Source organism: Manis javanica, chromosome 8 (genome assembly GCF_040802235.1).
Source record: "Manis javanica isolate MJ-LG chromosome 8, MJ_LKY, whole genome shotgun sequence".
NCBI classification, from domain to species: Eukaryota; Metazoa; Chordata; class Mammalia; order Pholidota; family Manidae; genus Manis; species Manis javanica.
Genome location: NC_133163.1, coordinates 27,783,584 through 27,807,355, shown reverse-complemented (window position 1 = coordinate 27,807,355; position 23,772 = coordinate 27,783,584). Strand labels below are relative to the sequence as shown.

The 23,772-nt window shown below is 51.0% G+C and overlaps 1 protein-coding gene across 8 annotated transcripts in view; it reads right to left on the bottom strand.

The window, feature by feature from the left end:
- The window catches only part of MIDEAS (mitotic deacetylase associated SANT domain protein), a 59,016-nt gene that overhangs the window by 20,311 nt on the left and 14,933 nt on the right, over positions 1-23,772 (bottom strand). The window contains exons 1-2 of one of the 8 annotated variants that reach the window (XM_017660503.3): positions 12,536-13,356; positions 12,181-12,399 (exon numbers count right to left, since the gene is read on the bottom strand). The exons of 1 other annotated variant lie outside the window; for it this stretch is intronic. The gene's annotated coding sequence lies outside the window, so the exon portion shown is untranslated. Of the gene's footprint in view, positions 1-12,180; positions 13,357-13,410; positions 13,994-14,043; positions 14,746-23,772 lie in introns of those variants that run through there. 6 more of the 8 variants (XM_036994883.2, XM_073242148.1, XM_017660500.3 and 3 more) reach the window with 6 other exon arrangements.

Here is a 23,772-nt window from a genome sequence, read left to right as displayed (position 1 = left end):
TGATGAAGAGTGTGCAAGCCCCAGGCACAGGGATGGCCATTCAGCACCTAGGGGACAGTGAGCTCTGCTGGTTAGGCTGAGGGAGATGAGGAAGGAATCTTCCAATGGGGCTCCAGGGCTGTGCTCTCCCTGCCTGTCCCATGCTGGCTCACCTGCGGCTGCCTCTTGGGTCAGGCCCAGGAGGGCTTGGCTTGGCGGGCTCGCACCCCCAACTCTGCACATCAAGGAGGACCAAGCGGGTTTCCAAAGCTGGGCCAGGGACTTGCTTAGAAGAAATCAAGGGGACCGATTCTGGGGGGACTGAGTTGACCCAGAATCTTCTGCAGAGGCCTCCCTGTCATAATCCACTAGAAGGCTCAGAGTGATAGAAGCACAGACATCCAGCCCTGGGACCCTCAGGGAAGAAAGGTTGTTAGCTAGGGTATAGGGAGAAGAGTGGAAGATGCCTGGGAACCTCCGCCTTACAGGTGAGCTAGATAAGGCTCAGTAGCTTGCCAGTGGTCACACAGTAGTTGCAGAATGAGCATTTGAACCTACGTCTATCTGACTCCAAGACCAAGCTCATATTCCTCATCCCTAAGACATGCTTCTAAGATACCAGGTCCCTCTCTGCCCACCTACCTTCCACAGCATGCTCCCCACTGTTGCAGAACAAGGATTTTCTGGACACAGGTATCTCTTTTTTTGGCAGTGAGAAGCACCCTACCCTGACTGAACTTTTGGCAGGCAAACCTCTCCTATACTCTCCCAATACAGCTAAGACCCTGGGTCCTGTAGGAAGGGAGGGAAAGGAAGGAACCTCACCACAGTGGGGCCAGCAGGTGTTTGAGGTCCCCCTGCAGTGCAGGCCTTACTGCACTGGCCACTTGGGCCCCAACTCTCCAGCCCTGAAAGCCCACCCCTGCCTCAGTTCTAATTGCTGCTGGTGGGGCTCCCAGCTCTCATGCCCCACTTGTACCTCACAGCCTGCAACTCTGGGCAGGACTGAGCAGATTCCTTCCATTTCTTCTGCCCACCCCACTTGTCTGTCTCTCAGGTGGAAGTCAGCCTGGCCTTCCTTGCAGTAAGGACTAGGAAGGTAGCCATCTTTCCAAAGGATGCTGACCAATGGACCAACTTCCTGAGGCTGCAGAAAAGAGAGTATAATGAGGAACTCCTGCAGGCAATTCATTCCTGGGACCAGTAGCAGGGCCTCTGACGAGAGATGCAGGAACACTGCAAAAGGAAACCCGCAGCCACCATGCGGCTCCAGCCGCTGCAGCTCATTGCCTGTGTGTCTGTCCTACGTTAGGACAAAATCTGTTTACTCTTCCTTTCTTCCAGATACCTTGCTGCTGCAACAGATCCTGACCAGACACGTAGGTACCCCTGGGCAGAAGACAAGCTAAGTGTCTGAGATAAGTGGTCAGGGACCTGTGAGGCTTTCAGGAGGATCTGTGGTGAGAAGCACTTCATCTCTCTGGATGAAAGCAGTGCTGAACCCACATGTGTGTTTTACAGACACATGAGAGAAGGTGCTGGAAAGGCCTTTAGGAATTCTGTGGTGTTGGTGACACCATGCCCTTTAGGGAGGGCAACCTGAACACATACTGTTCTGCACGTGCCAGCAGCAGCCCTGCCGCATATCCAGCATACACCAGGAGTGCCCAGTGAGCCCTCACCACAGGGGCCAGGCTATGACCACTGAGAGGACCAGGGCCACTCACAAGCTTGGGACATTCAGTGCAGCCATCTGAGACAAAACTGTTGTGAGTCAAGGTTACAAAGGCCAGGAAGCAGGTGCCCAGCTTGGTCTCAGCACCTCCAGGGACTCAGCTCTGACATGGGGATGAGGGTTGATTGGAGGACACAACTGACCCCTTGGAGCTAATGCTCCAAACTCTTGCTGTTACAACTTTGGCCACCCCTAGGAAGAAGGGGGGTCAGCTCATACATCTCCAACCCACGGCAAAATAGACCTAAATATGGTATCTAACCAGGCCCTGAATTTCTAAGCCAGCCAATTCCCTGAGCACCAAACAGAGGCTACATTAGGACAAAATCTGAACTCCCCATCCTGCCCACAAGCCCTGAAGACTTTGGCTCCTGCCACCTTGCTCAACGTGCCATGTAGGGCCATCATGCAATGCTGTCGCTCCAATGTGATTTTCCTGCTTTGCTTCCAGATCTTTGGCCAGGCACTACCTCTTCTCAGCCACCTTCCACCCTTTTCATCTGGTCAAGTCCTGCTCATCCTTCAGGTAATCAGGCAGCCCAGGAAAACCCCTTCCAACAGGATTCAGGAATCCCAGGGGAGTAAGGTAGCAGCTGACAGGTTTAGGCTCTCTCCAGAAGAAATGCAGCAAATGTCCCTGCAGCCAGGTCCTTAAGTGACTAAACCCTGGCCAGGACTTCCTGGGGACTGGTTGGATTCTTGGTCTCCTTACCACCATCCCTATATGGGACAGGGCTCATACCACCAGAGGCTGCTCTGGGAAGGGCCTACTAGGAAAGCTTGGCTTCCTGGCAAGGGCAGAGCTCTCTGGAGTCTGTGCCTGAGCCCCAGTGGCAGACTGCTCCAGGCCAAGATGCAGAGGAGGTCACTTGGAGGGCCTCCTTAACATGCTCTCACCCTGCCACTTCCTCACCACACCTTCTGCAGCTCTGCAGGTTTGCTCACTGCCCTTCATCTGTTCAACAAGCATATGCTGAGCACTTGCTGCAAGCCAGGCTCTAGGAGACACAGAAAACAAGGCATAGTCCCTACCTGCACAGACCTCCCAGTCCACGGAGGAGAGACACAGAAACACACACTGATTATAATGTCACACAGTCCGTACAAAGGCTAGAGATACACACAGGGAAGAGTTGACCCTGGAGAGAGTTCCCTGACTTTGAGCCTTTGCTGTAGCTGTTTCCTATGTCTGGAAGCCCTGCCTCCACTCTAACAAACTGCCTTCCTTCAAGGCTACCTCTTCCAGGCAGCCCTCCAGCATATCCTGTTCTCACCTTTTCTGAATCCTTGTGCTCTTACTTGGTGTTAACCACTACTCCATGCTTCTTCAATTCCCTTCCATTGAGTAGGGCCTGGAGGCAGTGTGGCCCAATGGAGAAAGCGGTGGACTAGTTGTCAGGAAACCAGGTATCTGATCCAGGAGCTGCCACTCACTGATTCCTCCCTTTGAGCCAGGGAGGACAAGGCCTGTGTCCAGGATCAAAGAAACACCTCTGTTACAAGCAACTGCCATATGCCCATGAAGTAGTAGCTGCCAGCACTGCCCACATGCCCAATGTGTGTGAGCATCACTTGTGTAACCACTTATTCCCATCTGAGAAATGAAGAAAGGTTGAAAAGAAACCTGTTTCAGCTTACAAGGGAGGAGCCAGAATTCAAATCCAAGCCAGCCAACTCCAAACCAAGTATCTCCTTTGTCACACCCTGCTGCCCATCTTTATGGACTAGTGGTTCTCAAACCTACCTTGAGAGATTGGTTCATGGGTTTGGTGAGGGGTCAGGGGCACTGGGATATCTTCCATGCTTCATAAGCAACCCAGATGGTGCCCAGGTGCTGGAGCAGCAGAAAGGCTAGAGGGTCAGGGCCTTGTATAATGCAGTTTCCAAGGACCTAATGTTCCTCATTCCCCAAAGGAGTGGCCAGCCAGAGTGTTGTTCCCTGCCCAGCAGACATGAGCAATCCCACAGAGCCTTGGTGGACTTTGCTCTCAGCTAGCCCTAGCACTGACCAGCAGTTGGTGCCTGAGGCCCAGCTGAGTGCCCATGTCTTCTGAGCACTTATTATTTGCCAGGCATTGGGCTAGATGCATTGCAGGCAATATCCCATTTAACCCTCACTCTTCTTTGTCTCATTTTATAGGTCATGAATGGTACATTTAAAAAAAAAAGCAAAAAACTAACACAAAAGAAGACAGAGTAACAGAAGAACAAAAAAATGTAAGAACTCAAATAGCAAAATGGGAGATATAAATCTTACCTTATCAATGATTATTTTAAATGTAAATAGATTAAACACTGATTAAAAGGTAGAGGATGGGAAAATGGGTTAAAAAAAAGACAATACAACTACATGGGGCTTACAAGGGACACTTAAGATTCAAAAATACAAATAGGTTGAAAAGTAATAGGATGGAAGAAGATATACCATGCAAACAGTAACCAAAGGGAGCTGGAATGGCTATGATAATATAAGATAAAATAGACTTTAAGACAAAAATTCTTATTAAAGACAACGAAGGACACTTACAATGATAAAAGTACCCATCCAGCAGGATGATATTATAATTATAAACATATATGCACCTAACAAGAGCCCCCAAAATACATGAAGCCAAAACTGTCAGAATTGAAAGAAGAAATAGACAATTCAACAATAACAGTTGGATACTTCAATACTACACTTTCAAGAATGGACAGAACAACTAAACAGAAGATCAATACGGAAACAGAAGACTTGAACACTATAAAGCCACTAAACCAAACTAAACCAAATATTTGGATATCTAAAAAACATTCCACCCAACAGTAGAATATACACTCTTCTCAAGGGCACATGGAATATTCTCTAGAATAGATCGCAAATGGGGCCATAAAGCAAGCCTCTATAAATGTAAAAGGGTTTAAATCATATGAAGTATGTTCTACAATCAAAATGAGACAGAACTAGATATCAATTAACAGAAGAAAATTTGGGGAATTTACAGGAAATTAAAGTTAGAAGTAACTTGTTAAGTTCTCCCAGCTCAGAAAAGCCACTCCCTCCTTACTCAGACCATGTCCTCCACACCTTCTACACAGCCCTAGAAAGCCACAGATTCAGACTTTTGCAAATGCCGGGGTAGCCTCTCTCCCATCCCCCACAAAAACACACTGAACCTGACCCCAAGCTTCATCCCAGAATCAAAACAGCTGGGGGAGGGAGAGGAAGTCTTTGGGGCCATAACAGCTTGTTATGCAGCCCTGCTTCTCCCTGGGAAAATGGCCACAGGCAAATATTTTCCCTCCCCGAGGCAGTCTACAGAATATCCAAAAGGCCGATCCATCTCCCAAGAAGGAAACTAGCATTAACACAGCATTTCCTCCACTTGACATAACCGAAGCTTTAAACTTCCACTGAAGTGTCTTACTATCCCCATTCTACAGAAGGAAACATGTTCTGATGTTAAGGTGGCAGAAGCAATATTCAAATCCTTGTCGTCTCCCTTCAGAGTCCCTGGTCTTTCCATCATCCCTCCAGAAAAATCCCAAAACTTGTGGGCCTCAGAAGGAATGCTGCACTTGAGAACCCCACAAAGCCAGCTGTGGACCCTCCTCTTCCTCACGCTCCCTCCCAGAGCTGCTCCTTTTCCTGAGGGCTTTTCCAAGTAGAGCACAGTATATAACACTCCCCTGCAAGAAATAATCCCAGCCTCAGTCGGCCAGAAGCAGGCTCCCCTCAAGATTGCAGGCATCTGTAGAAGCCCAGGAAAGCTGGGAGAGTGCATAGGGTTTTGAGGTGGGGGGTTTGCAGAACGGAGTCAGGAGCTGCAGGTTCAGCAGAATCTCTCTTAGGAGTAAAAGCCTCTATAATACATGGAGAAAAGTGGTTTGCACCTCTCTTCAGAGCCAAACAGTAAAGCAGGGCCCAGCTGGGGAAGTTGAACAGATTCCAAGTATCAAGGATGTCAGTGTTCCTTTAGTCCATTCCTCATTCCACAAAGCAGCCTTGAGAAGGAAAGAAACTTGCCTGCAGATACACAGCGAGGAGCAGAGCAGGACCTAGAACCAAGTACTCCAGTAAAGATGCTTCATGCCTCCATTTAGGCAGTCCTCACCTTTTGGCAAGACACTGGGCGGGGCTTAAAGCCAGGGTGAAATCCCAGCATCACAAAAATAAAGCTTCCTAGTTTACCATCATCACCACCTCTAGCATTCTTGAGAGTATATCCATATGCCAAACATGGTGCTAAGCACTCTATGTACGTGATCCTGTTCAATCTTCACAACAAGGTAGGTTTGATTACTCTCCCCCTTTCTCAGTGAGGACTCCAATGATGCAAGGGATCAAATAACTTACAAGGTCACAGGAGCACAGAGGAAAGGCAAGACTGGAACCCAGAGTCCTTTCTGCAAATTTCCTCCCAGGGCTTCAGGCTCAGCCTCCTGCTTGGGGGCCACACCAGGCTGTCTGGGATGGATGGCAGCAGCCCCAGGGCTGCTCACATCTTCTGCCAGGAAAGCTGCTTCAGCTAGCCTGCAAACCACTGTGATGTGCAGTGGAAGTGTGGCTGGTCAGGGGAGGTGGGTGAGAGAGGCCTGGGAGAGGAGTGACTGAAGATGAAGAGGCTACTGGTGATTAGCACCACTGACTGGGCCAACCTGTGGAAGGCTTAAAATCTGCTCAAGAGGAAGCCACACCCCTCGACACTCTCCAGCCCCACACCCACGTGCGGCTAACAGCTCTTTAAAAATAAAGCCTTGACTTTCCTGGCTTGTCAGATTCCCCAAGTCCCCGTGGGGCCTAGGCTCCTGTCCCTTCCCCTGGCACCCTGTGATCTGGGTCAAGTCAGCTCCATGCTTGGGTTCCTACTTGTGCCAGTGGCCCCTATCCAGGGCACTGAGCATCAGCCCCAGTCATAGCAACTCACCTCTTGGCATGGGGCTCTCAGAAGGGTGTCTTCTGAGAGAACCCCACAAAGAACGTCGAGTTCTTAAAGGAAGGTTGTTTATTGCACAGCCTGAGTAAGGGAGATAGGTAGTGCCCACCCACTCCAAAGATCACTGGTCCAAATCTCTGTGTCATGACTGATGAGACTGAAGCCCTGAGAGGTAAAGTGACTTGCCCAAGGACATGTGGCTGATTATCTGAGTAGAGTTGTGGTCAGGGCCTCCCAGGTAGACATTCTCACATTCTATACACCCTCAGACCTGACACTGCCAGGTCCTTGGTGTTTGGTTCATCTCCTTCCTGGCAGAGGTGGGGCAGGGCGAGTCTAGTGTGCTGTCTTCTAAGCCAAGGCTCTCCTGCCTAGCCAGCTCCAGCAGGCAACAAGACCTCCCTGGAGTTGATGGTTTGGAGCAAAAGAATGGGGACATTATGCTCCCCAATATCTCCAAGTGACCAAGAGGCACAAAAAGTTGCTGCCAGCAGCGTGGGGTGTCAGCATGGCTATCTGGGGCCTCCTAGACCGGCTGGGGAGTGGGCACAGCCAGCCACCTGCTTCAAGCACCCAGCATCCAGTCAGTGTCACGCCCTTTCTCAGGCCCCAGTCAAGATCCAGGGCCTCTGCCAAATGTTCACACATTCCTTGCATTTCTCCAGTCTCTGAGCAGCTGCTGCAGGGCCTTTTCTCCTATGTTGATTTATTCTTTATTGTTCCTGAAATACACCCAGAGGCCTTTGGCACTGGGCACTGGCAGCGCATCCAGCCCAAGCCCCAAGTACACACCAGTCAGGCTCTCTGAGACCTGGGCCAAGCCAGCCGGAATGAGAGGCCCCCCGGGTCAGACCCAGCAGCCTAGGAGGGAGACCCAAGGTCCCACCCACCCCCAGGCTGTGGCCCAGAGCTGATCCTAGGCCTAGGGAGGCTGGGTATTTGGGGAGTAGGGGACACTTGGAAAGTCTCCAGGAGGTCAAAGTAAGCCTTCCCACTCCTCCTGTGCATGCATGAACCCACCCCCAACACAGTTGACTCCCATGTGCCTATTGTCCTCCATAGCAGGGCCTCACAGCTCAGGCTGGGCTTCTGCCTATCCTGTGAAGTGTCTGGAGAGGAAGTCTTTCTCTACTTGTGCCAGACCAAAATATCTTCCCTATCAGCCAGTCTACTGGTGCCTGAATTCCTACCATCAGCACTTTATTCCAAGGGTCAAAGCACTGTTCCCTGTGCCCATGAAAATAGCCCAGAAGTGTGGGAGCTGCATAGTAAAAAGAAACAGAGCTTCAGGATCAGACAGAATGTGTCCTGGCTCCTCCAACCACCCTCCTCTCTGTGGGCCTCAGTTTCCCTATTGGTAAATGGGTACGATATCTTCATCTCATAGTTATTGTGGGATTAAATGAGCTTAACATACGTATGAAGTGCCTGGCACAAAGTAGGGACTCAATAAATGTGATTTCCTTTCCTCCTTGCTAGGCAGGAGCAGCACTGTGTCAGGCCCTAGCATCCTGTGGGGAAGTGAGTGGTCTGACTCTTCCAGTTCCATGGCTGGCTGAGCAGGGCTAGCCTCACAGGAGCAGGACAAGGAGACCAGGAATCTCAGCAATAGTGTCAGGCTCTGCAGGCATGCCCGGCATCTGGCCTGGGGACCCAGGAGGAGCACACCCAGCACAGGCCTTCCCTGCACTCAGCTGTGCCAGCAGGGCCTGCAGGGACATGGTGAGACAAGAGTCCCCAGATAATACCTGGTAGAGCTTCCAGGCCCCTAATGGAGCCTCCACCCTCCTGGGCTCACTCTAAGGAGAGCAATAAAAGGGAAAGTGCCATCTCTTGAGGGAGGCTGGGGAGGGGGGTGGCCACAGGAAGTGTGGGCAGGGAGGCCAGAAGCATGGGGTCTGCACGGAGCAAGCAAGCCTGCCCCAAGGCCACCACAGTGAAATGTCTGTCCCACAAGTGGAAGTGCCCGCCCGGTTATTTTTGGCACCTCTTCTGCCCAAAGCCAGGAAGGAAAGGCAGCTGCTAGCAACATGGAAGGGCTGTTTACGCTCCAGTGTGCAAGCACGGCTGCAGGCTAAAGAGCACCAGCAGCCTCCAGGCACAGGGCCTCTGCCCCTCTCTTCCTCTCCCACTGTCACGGTAAGGGCCAATCTGCTTGCTGCATAGCCGACATAGCGTGGGTACTTCTGCTTTCACTCACATCCAGTCTCCCGACCACAAAACTCACTCACACACACACAGACAAATAAATAACTCTGGAGCCAGATGAAGACTGAGCCACACCCCAGAGCCGAGACAGTATTCCTCTGGGCTCTTGCTGTACTGAGGCAGCCCTCCCGACTTCCAGACTGGGAGGGACAGGGAACAAGGGCAGGACACAGGAGAAGCTCCTCTCTCCACCCTCCTAGAGTGAAAGTGGAGACAAGTTTATGCGAACCTCAAGGAACTCACTGCTTCTCCCCACTTGGAAATGAAGTAGGTGGACAAGATGCCCCCAAATGCCTTCCGGCTGTGGTGACTCCTGGGTGCTGGGGAGCACAGGCCTATGACCCAGGGTCACCTGAGGAGGTCAGACAAAACAAGGTCAGGTGAGGAGGGGGATGTGAGCTGCAGCTGGGTTACACGCCCCTGGAGCTGCCAGGAGGCTGGGAAGTGGGGCGGGGGTGGGGGCAAGCAGAGAGAAAGGCCATCCTGAGGGCACTGCCAGGGGTGCCAGCATTTCTGAGCTCCCTTCTCATTCTGGGACTCCCCCAAAGAACTGGCAAATTATGGCAACCACAAGCTGGATTGGGGCCTCTGTCTGCCCAACTACTGGAAAAAGCTGGGAATTGAAATCCCTCCCCATTTTCCTTCCTCTCTGGACCCCGTTTCCTCAGAGAAGTTGGGTGGCCTCTAAGGGAACCCCCTTCTGGCTGCAAGCCTGGTACACTTCCCTCTCTCCAAGCTCAGGCCTGGACAAACCTTGCCCTGGCTGTTTCCTACCCCAGTCCGTGAGACTCCAGGAGGAAGAAGTGCAGCCTGGAAAAAATAACGCTCTCACCACGAGCTCCCTGTGGCTGGAGAGAAAGGCAGAGGGAACAGGGAGCACCTTCCCCAGCTGGCCACAGCACCAGGCCATGTTCCAGGAAGAGAAAGGGAGAGAACCACTGCCAGGGAAGCCTCGGCCCCCAGCCCCTCTCCTCCCCACCAGCCCCCACAAACCACAGCCATCAATCACATCCCTCAGGGAGACCCCACCCCCATCCCAGCAAAACCCCAGCTCTTTTCTGACAATATGGCAACCTTTTTCTTATATCTTGGTGCTCTCCCCATTCCACCCCTGCTATTTCAGTTAGTGAAAAAGCCAAAGTGCTCTTTGGTGGAACAACTCCTACCCCAGCTCCACCCAAACCTCCACTGAGGTCATGTTGGGAGGCTTCAGGTGAAGCAAAGACAAGGGGACTTTTTCCTTGGCTGAGAAAGCAGCCCTCCTTCTACCCACGTGAGCAGTTCAGCCTGCGGCCTGGGCGGTAAGTTCCCCAGAGCACAACCTGATCTCCGGGAAGCTAAGCCTCTAACCCGCAGCTGCAGAGACAGAATCCCTTGCAAAGGTACACAGACACCAGGGTCTAGGCGGTCTAGGTGAGAGTGGATTGCACAGTTGTGCCCCAGGGTCTAGGGAGTTAGAAAATGAGCTTCATTTACACTAGCCCCATTGCCTCAAACTGCCTTCCTTCCACAAGCAGGGTACCCTATGTTTCCTCTTCCCTGGGAAGAGTAAAAGGCAAAGAGCTCAACTTGGTGTAAATCACTGAATGATAGCCATTATCTGTTGAGTACCTACTATGCATGTCACTTAACACGCATGATTTGTTGAACCTTCAGAGCAACCCTATGAAGTATCATTATTATCCCCATTTTACAGGTGAGGAAATAGGCTCCGGAAGTTAAGCAATGCCCTAAGTGTCACAGCAAGTGGAGAAGCTGGAGTACGCACCCAGGCCTTGTTCCTGTGCACCAGCAGGCTTCCTTCAGAGTCACTGCCAGAGTTACTGTCCACATAGCACTCAGGAATGGCATTCTGAGTGTGGGGGCGGAAGTGGGTGTGGACAAGTTTTGCTTGGTGGCTCTGGAATCTGAATTGATGCTCTACTGTTATAGCTCCAAAGTGTGTGACTGTGAGAGCCCCTGTACATGTGTGTGTTGGGGGTGGAGGGAGGGTAATTGGGACTCCAAATAGTTTCCAAAACTGAAGTTATGCTGTAATGCTTCTGAAATGACGGTACAGTCTCAGGGTACCCTGAACATTGCTTCAAATGCAAATACACATCCCTTAAGTAAGAACTAGGGATTTCAGCACACCCCATCTAGCTCTAGTCCAGCGCACAGAGTTCATCTAGCTCAACCCCACACAGTCAGAGCTCTACTGTGTAGGAGCAACCTCTCCAACACAATGCGACCACAAATGCAGCCTGTAGTGAGTTGGGGAAGAATGCAGCTCCCAGGCTGCTTCTGTATTGATGCATGCACACACAACAGCAAAGGTGCCAATCGGGCCTGGCCAGGTTAGCAGATTCCCAGGCAGGAAGCTTCACACTCTTTCACCCCAAGGTCCCACTGGGGTCAGAATGACCTGCACACGCTCTCCAGGAGGCCATCTGTAGGGCAGTGCCAGGAAACGGGACTCACCAGCACCAGAATCACTGGTAGAACTAACCCTTTTGAAACTAATGGTGCAGCATGAGCCCCAGCCACGGGACTCACTGGGCCCACCATATGCAAGTCCACATTTTTTAAATGGAGGTCTTTCATCCATTTATTTGTTTAGCTAACATATTAAATATCTATGAGAAACCTATGGTGGGAACAACACAGTACATACACTAGAGCAGAGGCTTCAATAATATTGAAATGTCCTTTCAGCGTTTGACCGTTTACTATATACTAACTTGCAGAATCCCCACTCCAACTCTGTGAAGGAGGTGAAGAGACTCTAGCTCTGAGCTTTTTGACCATGGCACTTTAATAATGTGCACAAATGACTACATAAGGTAGAAATGAGTATTCAGAAAAAGACTAAGACATCTCAAAAGAAGTGGTGTTTGAAACAGAACTAGGATAGGCAGGAATCTCTAAGCTACTTGTGGCCACCCACACTCCACTGTTAGCAAGGTTTCCTTCTGGGAGACCCAACTGCAGGAGAGGGGCTCTCAAGGCCAAAGATTACCGGACTGGGCCCATTCCCCTTCCAGGGCACTATGCCCTGTACGTGCCTCCCCCCATCCTGCTCCCATTCCTCTCTTCTTCCATTCAGGGGCCCCGAGGCCCTGGCTCCACTGGGCAGCCCTTCCCTGGCTTCTGCAGCCATGGGAGGTCCCCAGCTGAATCTGTAACTGCATATTGTCTTTTTTCCCCCTCCATTTATTAAAAGCAGCAGTCCACAGGGCTAAACACTCAGCCTATTTTTGAATCCCACATTTAAAAGTTGAATTCTCATTTCCATGGGACTCCAGGGTATTCTTTTCTGGGTGGAGGGAGATGCTGACAGAGCCACAGGGAGTGGGGTCCTACCTGGCACTTGGAGAAGCCACACTGCCGTAGGCAGGCTGTCCCAGAGCAGGCTGTGTGTTCTGGGGGATGCCTTCCAGGTTCTTCATCCTCTTGTCCCCTGGGAGCTCTCAGACCACAGTAACCAGCCAGAGGCCAATCCAATTAGAATGGAGACTGGGCCAGGGCCACGCAATGAGATAGCTTATCGCAGTAATTGAATGTTTATACCCCTATTATTCACTGTCCAGAGCAGAAGGAAAAAGAGGACCCATAAATTCTCAACTAGGAAGGTTTCTCCTTTCCCCCTTCCTCCTGAAGCCATCTAACAGCCTGGAAAGGGTACCCTTCCCTGATCTTAAAAAGGCAGGTGTCATACCATCCCTGGCAGGTTCTGGAGCAAGACAAATGGTTTCCTCCGCTAAGGAGAGGCTTCTTCTAAGAGCTGCAGTTCTTCCACCTTCCCTAGACCTCCAGTCTCAGCCCTGAAGCTGCAGGCACAAGGAGAGAGGCAAGACCTCCAGGCCGCTACCAAGCCAAGATTCCCCTACAGCAGCAAGCCAGACCTCCCCTCCCGGCCACAACTGCCAACAGGGATCCCCGCACACACGTGCCGCGGCGCCCTCCACAGCCAGAGAAGGCCAGCCAGCTCTCCCCCATCCTACTGGCCCCTATGCAGGATCCACAGGCCCCTATGCAAGGCACATAGGTCCGATGTGGGATGGAAGAAGCAGGAAGTAGCCACTAAAGCTCTGACCAACAAAGTTTTAAGTGAGGTGAGTAACTTCCCCTTTCATCCTCCCAGCAGCTCGCTCTGGAGGCTTGAATGGAATACCCAGTGGCCTCCACTTTGAGTGGCAGGTACCTCTCCAGGACTGCCTTCCTTGGGGCCGAGGCTCGATAACCCCAAGACAGCACCAAGCTTTATCCAGAGGCTTGGGTGGGGACCCTCAGAAAGGCAATCTGGTGCACACGCTTCTTTACGTGTTAGTTGAGAGCGGGGTATGACTACCCCCACCATGCTGGCCATATACAGAGTCCAGGCGAAACCCAGGCTCCCGAGTTCCGGACAGGCACCACCAAACCCAGCACGCGGTGAGGCGCCAGGAGAGCTCTGCAGGCCGCAGCGGCGCGGGCGTGCGGGGGCGGCCGAGCAGGATGATAGGTCTGGGGTGCGCCAGCTGCGCCGGGGTGCAAGGGGTGAGACCGGCTGCCCGCCCTAACCGCCCCAGCTTAGGCCTCCACTACACTTGCCCCAGTTCCTGCATCTCTGTCCTCCGAACTCCCGGCGCAGGCACAGTTTCCATGTTCATTGTCCAGTGCACACTGGAAGACGGGGAAGGGGCTCACGCGCCAAGTTCCCACAGCTCGTGAGCCCCCTGCCCCCGCGCCTTCCGGGCCTGAGCTCGGTCATGCAAGCGGTCCCTGCGGACACCACGTTTCGCTCATGCGGAGGAGGAGCAGCCGTATTGCTGAGGCGCCACCGCCGCCGCCGCGGGCCCGGCGGGTTGGGAGGCTTTTCCTGCCTGGGCCGCGCCCGGGTGGGCGGGGGCCGCGCGCGAGCTGCGTAGCTGCACAAACACGGCGGGCAGGCGGGCGGGCGCTGCACACGCAGCTGCGGGCCAGGGGGGTGCAGGCCGCGCAGGGAGAGCTGCAGGGTAGCAATCTCACGTACACACGCACACATTTCCCCAGTAGCCCAGGCCGCAGAAGTTGACGCGCGGCGTCCCCCGCGGCCCCACTCGGGGCGGCGCCTGCAGAGCTGCAGCCCGCGCACCGCGCTGCCACCACTTGAGCGCAGTCCGGGGTCCCTTGGCCGCCGCCGCCAGGGCGGGCTGCGCCTCGCCGCGTGCAGGCCTCAGCCGCCAGCCGGGCAGCCCCACTTACCCCGCTCCTACCCGAGCTCCAGCATCGGCTGTCTCCCTTCCGCCGCGGGCCGCCGCCGCCTTCGGTCGCCTTCCAGACTCCAGCCGCCTGCACGCACAACCAGATTTTAAAAACAAACAGGCGCCGCCGCTTCCCCGCGACGCTCGCAGGGCTTCTGCCAGCTCGCGCCTCCCAAGGCTGGGAACTTTGCTGGAAGGGCCCCGGCGGGACGTGCGGGCTGTCACCCCTCGCTCGCGGCGCAGGAGCCTCGGCGCACCCCGCGCCTGTGGTGTTCGCCTCCGGATCGCTCTCCCTCCCTGCGTGTCACCCCCAGTCCTGCGATGCAGTGTCAGGATTGCACTGCTCTGACTCATCGGTTGAGCTCACAGCTTGAAAAAAAAGAGAGAGAGGACGAGAGGCAACAGCGAAGGAGGAGGACTCTCTGGCGTGCTACAAAGGATTGCACAACTCGGGGCTGGGAGCGCGGAGCGCCCAGCGGCGGGCCGGTGCGCACGGCGAGCAAGAACCAGCTCTACCACTTCATCAGCGCAACCGTCTCGGGTCGTCTTTCAGCCAGCAGGCCTGGCGCCGCCCACTTCCTGCGACCAAATAAGGCCTGGGAAGGCGTCTTTAAACCTCGGGCGGCTGCCGAGGCTGGGGATTTCCAGCAAACCTCACCTCCACTCCGGAGTCGGTCGCCACCCTCCCCCAGCCCAAGCCTTCGTCCGCTATGGCTTTGCTGGAACCAACTGGCCACGCGGGTTGTTCCTTTCACACCAAGGTCAGAAGGAGACGGTGACGAAATGTTTGGAAACCCTTTGAGCCTGCCAGGAAAGTGTGTGTGTGATGTTGGGGAGGACACACACAAGTCGCTTTCTTCCACAAAGAAACCTCTCTGGTTTGGATACGGTAAATCATGCACAGTCCTTTCCAAGGCACTAACAGTCTCCCCAAGTTTCCCTTTGGCTCAGCAGCATCCTAGTGGTGTAAAGGTTATTAGAAAATTGGCCCCAGCCCTTATGAAAGACCCACATCTCAATTACTTAGGTGATGAAAGGCTCCTGGACTTAATTATAGCCCTGAGACCAGAGCTTGGGGTAGCTTTTCAATGCAGGCCCACATTTCCCCTACCTTCCCTACTACCCTCAACCCCCATGCCTCCTTGCCTGGCTGGTGGGAAGATGGGAAACATTTCTGCTGCTCAGGAGGTTCTTGCTGGCCCCATAGTAAGGCTCCAGGGCCAGGAGAAAATCCAGGAGAGAGAGCCCATTTTTCCTGGTTCCTACCATTTGTTTTTGCTTTTTGCTTTCCCCAAAGAGATGGGTCAGAAAGAGATTTTCCTTTGAAGGAAAAACCACTAAAGAATAAATACGCTGTGTCCTGGCAGTCACTTTTCCCATGTGGCCAGTCCTGAGAAGCAAGTGCATCCTTTGCTTTCTTAGGGAGGAGGAGAGGGGCAGGGATTCACAGAGCCCCACTGAGCCAGCAGGGCAAGGGCCTCCACTCCTGACAAGCAGATGCAAAGACAACGCTCCAACTTTCTGCCTAGAAATCTCACAAAATCTACCCTTCTCCTCAGGAGCATGACCTTCTTGTCCTCTTCCACCCCTTTGCTGGCTGGAAAGGATTGCACCTCTGTGCATCTGAAGCTCACACCTCACCCAGGAGGAAAAGGGCTTATGTGCACCATGGTATGACAGATACATCAACGTAATGACAACCTAAAACAGTCTTATCTGCAATGTAAAGATAATGATGCCAAGAGACTGGACCAGCTGACCTCTTGAAATATCTTCGTTTAAAATCCCTAATTCTGTGATTGTAAAAAAGTACGCGGAGGAGCCAGGGAAACCACCTCCTACAAAGAAAAAACTAGGCTCTCAGAGTTAGCATCTGCTATGAGAGTATTGTTCCTGACAATTCTCAAAGCACATCCCCATACACAACCTACTTAACAATCCTGTATGTGAGAGAATTTTTTCCATTTGTCTGGTTTCTTCCTTCCCACTGACACATGCCTCATCCCAGTGGGGGAAGTAAAAGCAAAGCCACTTGGTTTCCAGGCCAGGTTCCAATGCAGTCCTGCAGCCATCCTGACCCTCCCCTAGGGCCTAGCCCCGAGAGCTGGCCTCGAGCCAGCCCAGAGTTAGGCCCTGAGAGTCCACGCAGACCAGTGTAGGAATGTTACCAATCAACCAGAAAACCCAGCTTGGGAGCACATTCCTAGAAAAGCCTGCCACCGTGGAGCCAGGGCCCAGCCTCCAGGAACAAGTGGGAGCCACTCCAAAGGGCGCTCCTCAGCCTTCTCCGGCCAGGACTTCCTCCCTGTCCCATGCTGGGCTGCTGGGCCTGGCCTAGTAAGCAGCACGGGGAGTAGAGGTAGGTAGCAGGATGCATGAGAAACAGAAGTGGCCTGGAGGAGCCCTGCTCATCTTGGAGCAGCACAACTTCCCTCCAACTAAACTTCCAAATTCAGGCCACCAGAGAAAGGAAGAGAGGGGGAGGAAAAGGGACATGTGAGTGCTGAGGGCAGGGCTCAAGACTCTCCCAGGCAGCCCCCACCTGGCAGGAGAAGTCACCCTCCCACAGCAGGCAGATGAGCATGTGTAAGAAAGCTGCAGCTCTTCCGGGAAAGCCCTGGAGGTCGGTTTTGCTGCAGATATGACAGTGCAGAATCACTGGCATGTGAAGTGAAAGGTTTGGTTTTAGAAGCTCCAGCCCTTCCTATAGGCCCCTGGGTTACCCTTGGGGAAGAAAAAAAAGGGTGTTCCACGGACCTTACGCATAGAGTGGGCTTTTCTCCACCATCAGCCTTTACAAACTGCAGGAAAGCAAGGAGTGCAGAGCTCCAGCTCCCTGTGCATCTGCTGAGAAACCCTCTAGGAAGCAAAGCACCCTAGACAGGCTTCCAAACTCTGGGTCCCAGTGAGAGTAGAATATAGCATTAGAGAGGCTTCCTGGGACATCAGCTCTCTGGACTCCACTCAGAGTGATCCGTCGTTGCCCTGAGTGGCTATCCCCAGTGTCCACTTCTGGGACAAGCAAAGACTATTAAAGAGCTTCCAAGGGTGGAGTCTGTGGTATGTGAATTATATCCCAAAAAAGGTGTTATTAAGAGGGGGGAAAAAAAGCTTCTAAGGAAGCCAGGTTCCCACCATCCACCCCCTCACCCATCTCCTTTAACTTTCTGCTGCCATCACTTACTATTTAAAAGGGAGGTTCACTTCTCCCCAAGCCCCTTGCATGCATTCCTGTCCTTTTTCCATTGTCCCTTCTCTGTCAGGATCTTTCTGAGGGGCCAGCACATACAGTGTGTTTAAGTGAATAACCAACCTTTCCCGGAGTGTGGGGATTGAGTGGTGCAGATACAGTTGAAGAAATCACAAGTCTACAACACTGGGTGCCTCACATCCCTTATGTTCCGTGTGTCCTGATGGTCATTTTCCTTTGCAGAATAAAAGTACTACCTCATTACTCAGTTTGGGTTCTGCCTAACTAAACTTAACCCTCTGTGTGATCTTAGGAAAACTGACACTTACCTTCTCTGAGACCCATTTTTTGGGCCCATAACAGATGTACTGTATTTGTTACATGGACAATGAAAGAATGCCCACCTTCTAGGGTCTTGGGAGAATCATAAACAGAAAATGGCCTTATAACTGTATCATATTATATACCCATAAGGGGTTACAACTCTTATTATTTTTACTGTTTTATCCTACATCCCCTTCTCCCAAACTAGTTGCTTCTTTCAAGAACCTAGTCCAGACAAGATTTCCACCCCATGAAAAGACCCCAGGGTCCACTTCCATCAGCTCAGGTGACATTCTGCTGGGCTCTTTCCAAAACTGACTCAAGGTCCCATCTGGATACCCTTCCGAGGCTTCTCTTCCAGCCCTGCTCTTTGTGTCCTTTCCACCAAGCGTCCTCCACAGTGCTGCCCATCTAGCCTGTATAGGGACATTCCTTTGATGGCTATGCTTCCCCTAACTGCTTTTTGCCCTGGCCTTTCTGAGGAACTAGGGAGCTCAAAACCACTGTACTGTGTTAAGACACTGTGTGCTGAGAAGTCCCCGCACTGTCTCTTCTCTTTTACCCTTGAAAGCCCAGCGGGCCCTCTTCCTCAGTTAACATTTACTTCACCTGATACAGGGCAGGGCCATGCCTGTCCATGTCCCTTGGCCCTCCCCACCTACCCCCGCCTCCACCTCCCTCTTTTGCAGGCCTGGGCCAGGTTCTCAGTGCTTTCATCAGGCCTGAGAGGGAGCTTCTGCACATGTCCCCAGTTGCTGCTGTCACTCTGGGAGAGACGTCTGGCTGAGTGTAGGGAGAACAACAAAACAGGTGGGGCTGCCAGGGACGGCCGACTAGCAGGGCCAGGGGGATAGAAACACCCTTTCTTCACAGAGCCAGAGCTGCCAGTTTCCCTGGCCCAGCAGAACCAGCCCTAGACAGACTCCTTCTCTGGCTGTGCTCTGGGGCTTGGCTTCCCTACCTTGTAGCAATGGGCCAAGAAGAACGAGACCCCAAGATCTAGTGTGTGCAGGGTGGCATGCTTTGAGGTGTATTTTTTAATGGAAACAAGTACTGATACTCCATCAACTACAGTCCAAAATTCATCTTCATGGGAGTTACAGGTTGAGTATAGGCTGAGACCTGAGTCCAAATCTTGACTCACACTAGCTTGATGACCTTGAGCAAGTTATTTAACCACTTAGTTTTTGCATCTGCAAAATGGGTATGGTAAGAGCTTAAAACAGTACCTGCGTACATTAAGTCTTTTATAAGTCTTGGCTATCATTTTTTTCTTATCTCTTAACTGATCTTCTTGCTTCTCTCTTGCACACTTAACACCCACACTGCCATCAAAGTGATCACATCCCTTCTTAATAGTTCCATCATCTTACTGCAAAAGTTGAGACTGTTAGGCACTTACACTTGTGGCATGATCAGGCTCTGATCCACTTCCCAGCCCCAGGCCCACACAGCCAAACAACCTGAAGTTCTCCAAGATGCCTGCTTTCTCACACATGCTCCTCCTCCCCCAGCCTTCATTCACAGGTAAAACCCATACCTGGGTCTTCCACCATACTTAAGCTTAATGGAAGCTCTTCCAGGAAGCCTACCTTGACTCTTCCAAGCAGAGGAAGGCCACTGCTGGAGCCCTCCCAGATCCCCTTTATCAGGCTGGCACACCACCCCCCAGCTACTGAGTTGGCTGTTAAGGACTCATTGCTGCCCCCTTTTCAAAAGCAGCCATTGCTGGGAGAGCGCACTGCAGCCAATGATTGACTGCAGGGTGATGAAGGGGTGCGGGCCCAAAATGTCAACACTCTTGCCTCAAGCTGGGGCCAATTCAGTGGTGGTGCAATTCACACATCAGGGGCTCCGTGCAATCCAGCTGAAGCTAGCTCCAAATGCAACCCGTCCTTCCTTCCTCAGCTCCTTCCCCTGCCCTAGCCTTCTCCCCTCACTCCCTTCCTCCTGAGAGCCCTTCCTAAATCAATCCCAGGTGCCCTAAATTGTCCTATATCTGCTCCTGAGAATCAGAACAGTCACTCCCTCCCCTAAACTCCCGTGACATCCTCTTGTTTATCTTTACTCCATCCCCTACAAATTGTCCTACGGCTGCTTACCAAGCCATCTCCTTACTAGGATCACAGAACAGCTCTTGAAGGACACAGCCTAGATCTAAGTCACCCTGTATCTTTGGCCACTACATAGTGCCTGCACATGGTGGGTGCTTGGTAAATGCTTGCTGGTAAGCGCACAAATAAAATATATGTACATTTGAAATAACCAATAAAATGTGGTGATCATTATTTTTACTACCTTTGTTACTATTTCTTCCATTATAAGATGCACATTTCCTCCCATTTTAACATCTCTGAAATCAAGATGCATCTACAGTTGATACCATGTCATAGTTTAATTAGCAGCATTCTCTTTCTTTCTTAGTTATACATAAAATAATGGTGCATCTTATACTCACTGGCCTCTTAGGTTAAGTGGTGTCTGGTATTATCATTATACTTACTAATACTATCTCTACTACTACTGCTACCATGGCTCAATCTCTTGGGTTCTGGGGCCTGCAGGAAAAGTTTACAGAGCTGAGAGACCCCACTACCTGAGTTCACTAGCTGTTGGGCAATCAAGCTCTCATAAAATAGCCTGCAATCTTCAAGGGATCAGAAGGACCTCTGTTCCAGACACCTTCAGAAATTCTCATGATCACCTCACACCAGTTAGGATGGCCAACGTAGAAAAGACAAGGAACAACAAATCTGGCGAGGATGCAGAGAAAGGGGAACCCTCCTACACTGCTGGTGGGAATGTAAATTAGTTCAACCATTGTGGAAAGCAATATGGAGGTTCCTCAAAAACTAAAAATAGAAATACCATTCGATTCAGGAATTCCACTCCTAGGAATTTACCCAAAGAAAACAAGATCTCAGATTCAAAAAGACATATACACCATGTTTATCGCAGCACTATTTATAATAGCCAAGATACGGAAGCAACCTAAGTGTCCATCAGTGGATGAATGGATAAAGAAGATGTGGTACATATACACAATGGAATACTATTCAGCCATAAGAAGAAAACAAATCTTACCATTTGCAAGAACATGGATGGAGCTAGAGGGTATTATGCTCAGTGAAATAAGCCAGATGGAGAAAGACAAGTACCAAATGATTTTCCTCATTTGTGGAGTATAACAAGGAAGCAAAACTGAAGGAACAAAACAGCAGCAGACTCAGAGATTCCAAGAAGGGACTAGCGGTTACCAAAGGGAAGGGGTGGGAGAGAGAGAGAGAGAAGAGGATTGAGGGTTATTATGATTGGTACACATGTGTGTGGGGGTCACAGGGAAGACAGTGTAGCACAGAGAAGACAAGTAGTGACTCTGTGGCATCTTACAACACTGATGAACAGTGACTGCAATGAGGTATGGGGGGTGAATGTAACAACCACCATGTTTTTCATGTGAAACCTTAATGGAAGGGAGGGAGGAGGGAAGGAGGGAAGGAAGGAAAGAAGGAAGGAAGGAGGGAAGGAAGGAAGGAAGGAAGGAAGAAAAGGAAGAAAGGAAGGAAGGGAGGAAGGAGGGAAGGAGGAAGGGAGGGAGGAAGGAGGGAATGAGGAAGGAAGGAAGGAAGGAAGGAAGGAAGGAAGGAAGGAAGGAGGGAGGGAGGGAAGGAAGGAAGAAAAGGAAGAAAGGAAGGAAGGGAGGGAGGGAGGGAGGAAGGAGTGAAGGAATTCTCACGAAGGCAGACCAGTGATATGGAACAAGCTTTGAAATGGGAGTCAGGAGAGGAAAGTTATAGGTCTAGTTTTTCCTCTAATTTTCTGCATCATCCCATGCAGGACCTATCAACACATTTACTGAGCATCTGCTGAATGCTTGACATGATTCCAGCCCACTGGAGCCACCCAGAACCCTGAAAAGAAGCCTGAAAAGTTTCTAGAGAAGGAAACTGAGGTTGAAAAGGGTTAAACAGCTCTTGCAAGGGCGTACAGATAGAAGTCCACTGCTTTACTCTCTGAGTCCTCTGCTATGTGTGGATGCCTCTCTGGGTTTGTGTTTTCCTAGTCAGGAAGTTGAATAATGAAGAGTCACCAACTGGAGGCTCACAAGCCATTCTTACTTCCAGATATATTTTATTTGACTCATATGATGTATATTATTTTAACAAAATTAAACTTATTGTCACATTTTTTAAATTAAGAGATTTAAACTAAAAATCAGGATTTCTAGTTTGCCATGAAAAAAATTGGGACACTGGCCACACTGAGCCCACTTTCTTGGCAATGGAGCTGAGTAGCGACATGAGGAGTATAGCATTATGCGGGGACTAGCATAGCAATAGGAGTAACACTGTGAAGGGGCTCACACATTCCAATTTCCCAGATTCTACCACTTACTAGGCCATGAGTCATTGTGGGTCATTTTATCATCTCACTTGTGTTGTTTTCTTATACCCAGCCAGCGTGTAACTGTGATCCCCCCCCCATTCACTACGCTCCTTTGCGTGGGTAACCCTTGGACCAGATGAACTCCAGCTCCCCCTCCAGCCCTAAAAGCCTGTGCCTCCTCCCAGAATCTCCCCAGGCAGCCCCCCTCCAAGGAGGTCACTTTATGAACCTATTTTGGAACCACTCAGACAAGCCCCAGCCTCATGTCACCTCCTCTTTGCCTCCATCACAGGGCCCCCAGTGTCCATCCCTCACACTCCCTCCCTCCCCCACCCCGAGCATCAGTGCCAGCAGGTCAGAGGGCTGAGGGCCAGTGGCTGAGGTGGTGAAGCAGGCAGGTGTGGAAATGAGTTAGCCCAGGTCAAGGGGTGCAGCCCCACCCCAAGTGGGAGCAAATGAAGAAGGCAGGACTTTGTGTTTCCCAACAGGACAGTGGTTCAAAGAGATGGGCAGGGGTGGGGAGGCTCCAGTCACAGAAGATGAATCTGGTTTGACACATGAGGAAACACAACAGTAAATCATCAGGAGGAAAATGTACAGTCACAGCAGCAATTTAAGATATGCAAATTAGAACACCATTAAGGACCCATTATGACCTAGAGTCAATGTGAAAATAAATACACAAGAAAACTGCTGTTGGCAGGGCCATCAGGAAATAGCTGCACATACATTGCTATGTCACTATAAACTGTTCAAATCTTTCTAGAATGAGATTTGGCATATTAGAAGACCTTGACCACTGATAATTATGGGCAGGGGAGCACATCCTTGAAAATAATCTCAAATACCACCACAAAGGACTATTTACCAAAAAAGAAAAAAAAATGCTCATATCACTGGGGGGGCTCATATCACTGCCCCCCAAAATGAAATGACATGGTATATATAGTATGGTAATAGAATGAGATATGAAAGGGATTGACACATGGAAACAATCTGATGAAACCACTAGATGAAATCACATGAACTGACAATATCAACACAAAGGAAGTGGAGGTGGATTTACAAACTACATTAACATTTCCACAGGAACATTAGCAACAATCGCAAAAGAATTCTGAACAATGTAAATTGCAAAGGTGTAATGTTTACTCTGTTAAGTTGATCAAGGTGGCTTAAACAACAATAACGATGATGATAATGATAATATTAATGATGTAAGGGCCATTGAATAGGATTTCCTCATCATAAAAATACCCCAGCCCAGGTCCCAGGAGGCAGTAGGCCCAAGTCCCTGGCTTGATGAGGAAGGAAAAGGAAGGTAAACTGGGAGAGGAAGGGTTATAACTGTGGGCAGGGGGATGGCCCCAGAGCTTCTCTTAAGGAGCGGGAGGCTCTGAAAGATACCCCTCACTAAAGAAACAAAGTTATACAAATAAACCTATACCATTCAACCTCCAACGTCCTGGGTGCTAACTCTTACTGCTACATTTGTGCTCTCAATTTTACTAATACTGTATTTCAGCAACTTCAGAGGTGACACCAGGGCTCTTTGTGGGCTAGCCTAGGAACCCAGCCACCATATATAGCATTGTTTCTATGGAAATATGTTTCAAGCTTGAAGAAATCAAGCTTCTGACAACCCAGGGGCACACACGTGGTCTCTAAATTAGGGAACTGAGACAAGCAGTTATTGCTGGGTCCTGGGCCCTGGAAAACAGCTTGTTACTTAGATTCTACAGCAGTTCATATATACACCACCAGCAGTGATCCTATCTGAGTAGGCTCGAAGTCACTGTAGGAGTGTAGGGATGGGACCATGGCATCTTG